This window comes from Hippoglossus hippoglossus, chromosome 11 (assembly GCF_009819705.1).
Source record: "Hippoglossus hippoglossus isolate fHipHip1 chromosome 11, fHipHip1.pri, whole genome shotgun sequence".
In the NCBI taxonomy this organism is placed as follows: Eukaryota; Metazoa; Chordata; class Actinopteri; order Pleuronectiformes; family Pleuronectidae; genus Hippoglossus; species Hippoglossus hippoglossus.
Window position 1 is genome coordinate 987,291 of NC_047161.1, and position 4,304 is coordinate 991,594.

A 4,304-nucleotide genomic window follows, 5' to 3' on the forward strand; every position below is an offset into this window, starting at 1 on the left:
CTCCAGAGAAGCTGGATGTTGGAACTACTTTGTTAGTTCCACTGTTCTTATTGAAGAAATAGTCCGTATGACATATGACGACATGCTCTGTCCGAGCTTTGTGCGTCAGGAGATTCATTCATCGTCCTCCACAGACAAACTCCAACACAACATCTGAAATGTTTCAGTTGCAGCAGAAATCCCAGAGGTGGAGGAATCGAGCCTCATCACGACCCTTGAAACAGGCGGATGAAGCCACTTCAGAGATCTTTCTGCTGAGGCTTCAAACCTGAGTCCAATCATCTCATCAGTGTTCATGCAGCTCAGGCTCCTGCAGATAAAAGCACTGCGCTGGCTGCAGGCGTCAGAAAGCTGAATCGGAAGTTTCTTTTTCTGTTGTTTGATGTCAAGCAGCACAAGTTGTGTTGGTTGTTTGGCTTCAGCTTTCAGAAATGGCTTCTGGACTTTGTGTGAGGTACGATCAATTTGTTTTGTTAAGTCTTGAAAGTTCATTGTCTGTACCAAGTTGGTTTTCTTTAGTTCACATGTGAAATGATCTGCTTCCCAGGGTGCTCTTGCTCTCACTCTTAGCCTTTGGGCCACATGCTGAGGGTAAGTGAATTATTCTACACAAACCTCAGGTCCACTTCTGGTTATTTCTTAAATACTGACATGTTGTATCTCTCCAGCTCCGAGCTACAGAAGTGGAGGCTCCAGTGGAGTTGCACCGTACTTTAAGTCACCTAGTGCTTTGCTCGGAGACCAAAATCCAGGTTTAGCCTCTTCCAGTTACGAGAGCTCTGCACAGGCTGATGGATCTCAAGGTGGCTCTGGACCCAGTTACCCTGAAGGTGGCTCATCTGATGAACTGGAGCCTGCTGGTGCTGGTGGTGATACTGGTTATTATGGAAGGCAAGTAGATGGTAACAGTCAGGAAAGAAGTGTTTCTAGTTACAGGCCTGACCCAATAATTCCTTCAAAACCCAAAGAGAACCTGATGCAGCCCAGTCACCAAGCTATCCTTCAGACCAAAAAGGGCATGTGGAATTTATCTCCCAATAATGGAACCGCATTTCAGTTAGGCGAAGTTTCAAGTCCTGGAATAATGACAGACTATGCGCCGTCGAGCGACCAGCCCAAGCCCCAGCAGCCGTCGAGCTACCGGCCCAAGCCCCAGCAGCCGTCGAGCTACCAGCCGAAGCCCCAGCAGCCGTCGAGCTACCAGCCCCAGCAGCCGTCGAGCTACCAGCCCAGGCCCCAGCAGCCGTCGAGCTACCAGCCCAAGCCCGAGCAGCCGTCGAGCTACCAGCCCAAGCCCCAGCAGCCGTCGAGCTACCAGCCCAAGCCCGAGCAGCCGTCGAGCTACCAGCCCCAGCAGCCGTCGAGCTACCAGCCCAAGCCCCAGCAGGCGTCGAGCTCATCTGATGAACTGGAGCCTGCTAGTGCTGGCAGTTATACTGGTTATTATGGAAGGCAAGTAGATGGTAACAGTCAGGAAAGAAGTGTTTCTAGTTACAGGCCTGACCCAATAATTCCTTCAAAACCCAAAGAGAACCTGATGCAGCCAAGTCACCAAGCTATCCTTCAGACCAAAAAGGGCATGTGGAATTTGTTTTCCAATAATGGAAACCAGCCCAAGCCCCAGCAGCCGTCGAGCTACCAGCCCAAGCCCCAGCAGCCGTCGAGCTACCAGCCCAAGCCACAGCAGCCGTCGAGTTCCCAGCCGAAGCCCCAGCAGCCGTCGAGCTACCAGCCGAAGCCCCAGCAGCCGTCAAGCTATCTGCCCAGGCCCCAGCAGCCATCGAGCTACCAGCCCAAGCCCCAGCAGCCGTCGAGCTACCAGCCCAAGCCCCAGCAGCCGTCGAGCTACCAGCCCAACCCCCAGCAGCCGTCGAGCTACAAGCCCCAGCAGCTGTCGAGCTACCAGCCGAAGCCCCAGCAGCCGTCGAGCTACCAGCCCAAGCCCCAGCAGCCGTCGAGCTACCAGCCCAGGCCCCAGCAGCTGTCGAGCTACCAGCAGAAGCCCCAGCAGCTGTCGAGCCCATCTGATGAACTGGAGCCTGCTGGTGCTGGCAGTTATACTGATTATTATGGTAACAGTCAGGAAAGAAGTGTTTCTAGTTACAGGCCTGACCCAATAATTCCTTCAAAACCCAAAGAGAACCTGATGCAGCCAAGTCACCAAGCTATCCTTCAGACCAAAAAGGGCATGTGGAATTTGTTTTCCAATAATGGAAACGCATTTCAGTTAGGCGAAGTTTCAAGTCCTGGAATAATGACAGACTATGTGCCGTCGAGCGACCAGCCCAAGCCCCAGCAGCCGTCGAGCTACCAGCCCAAGCCCCAGCAGCCGTCGAGCTACAAGCCCCAGCAGCCGTCGAGCGACCAGCCCAAGCCCCAGCAGCCGTCGAGCTACCGGCCCAGGCCCCAGCAGCCGTCGAGCTACCAGCCCAAGCCCCAGCAGCCGTCGAGCTACCGGCCCAGTTCCCAGCAGCCGTCGAGCTACCGGCCCAGGCCCCAGCAGCCGTCGAGCTACCGGCCCAAGCCCCAGCAGCCGTCGAGCTACCAGCCCAAGCCCCAGCAGCCGTCGAGCTACCGGCCCAAGCCCCAGCAGCCGTCGAGCTACCGGCCCAAGCCCCAGCAGCCGTCGAGCTACCAGCCCCAGCAGCCGTCGAGCTACCGGCCCAAGCCCCAGCAGCCGTCGAGCTACCGGCCCAAGCCCCAGCAGCCGTCGAGCTACCGGCCCAAGCCCCAGCAGCCGTCGAGCTACCGGCCCAAGCCCCAGCAGCCGTCGAGCTACCGGCCCAAGCCCCAGCAGCCGTCGAGCTACCAGCCCCAGCAGCCGTCGAGCTACCAGCCGAAGCCCCAGCAGCCGTCGAGCTACCAGCCCAGGCCCCAGCAGCCGTCGAGCTACCAGCCGAAGCCCCAGCAGCCGTCGAGCTACCAGCCGAAGCCCCAGCAGCCGTCGAGCTACCAGCAGAAGCCCCAGCAGCCGTCGAGCTACCAGCCGAAGCCCCAGCAGCCGTCGAGCTACCAGCCGAAGCCCCAGCAGCCGTCGAGCTACCAGCCCCAGCAGCCGTCGAGCTACCAGCCCAAGCCCCAGCAGCCATCGAGCTACCAGCCCAAGCCCCAGAAGAAGCCTGGAACTCCAAGCACAGATGACATGTGGGACTTTGCGCTTTCCCATGATGTCGCTTTTGACCCATATGAGGAGTTGCCCACTTACCCTGAAGTGAATGTTGGGCCTAGAAATTTCAGACCAACTTATATGGTGGCACCAAACCATCCTGGATGGCAGCAGCGAGTGGCACGTTAGTGACTTCATTGAGTTTGACTACATGTAAGTTCACTTCAGTGTTTACCTCTTTGCAAGTGAATGTAAATGACTTGTTTTCTTGCTAATGGTGTTTCTGTTCACAGGCGACTCTTCAGGAGACTCAGGCATCTTTGAGAAATTCAATAAAATATTTGAACTACACTTGCTGCCTATGACTGTTATTTGAGTGGTGCTAAACAATCTTGGGAAGAATTGTCTTGAATATGATCTAAACTGTTAGATTCTGAACACTGATGATCTTTGGTACAAGGCCAACATTATGAAAACAAACTTCTATACTAAACGTTCTCCTTATAGAAGTGAATTGTCTGAAAGTAACTAAACTTTAAGCAGTCAGTGACACATTCTTGTATTTACTGACACAACACCAAGTTAAACTTGAAGGAACATGTACCTCAAACATAACTGTACAGCTTAGCATTTGTCAAGTTTTCTACTCTGCTGCAGAAACTACTTCAGATTGGGTCTAAAACAAGCAGATGCCCAACTAGAGATGAGACATTTTGCCAAGTGGGAGGTCGCACTGAGTCAAATTACAGAGGACGGACATCAAGAGTCTGAATCTCTGCAATGGACTGAAAATCAGACGAGGACTGATCCTGGATCAAGCTATTGATCTGCAGTATCTATAGCACAATACATGGCTTCTCAATATTCATATGCAAGAATACAATTGCATTCTGTGTTTAAACTCTGACCTTTCCCTCAGCTCCAAATTTAAATTGTCCAGAACTTAAGAAACACCAGCTAGTTCAAATCATTTAAACTACTGTAGCTATGGAGCCTACTTTCAGTTACAGGGATCACATTGTGTGTGCAGAGTAAGACGGGTGCGTTGGAGGGTCCTGAGGTCGATGGATTTGTCAAAGACATAATGGCGCTGGCGAAGGTAAAATTAAAGACGTTTGAATAAATCTTTAGAACTTTTACTTCAAAGTATTTAATGAAAATAAAATGTCAAAGGTATTATGTGTAACTTGTTTTGCGT

The 4,304-nt window shown here is 52.7% G+C and overlaps 1 long non-coding RNA gene across 1 annotated transcript; it reads left to right on the forward strand.

The window, feature by feature from the left end:
• The first annotated feature begins 201 nt into the window (after positions 1-201).
• LOC117771080 lies at positions 202-700 on the forward strand. Its single transcript, XR_004615508.1, has 3 exons — positions 202-454; positions 548-591; positions 669-700. It is a non-coding gene; the product is annotated as an uncharacterized LOC117771080 (long non-coding RNA).
• The last annotated feature ends 3,604 nt before the right edge of the window (positions 701-4,304 follow it).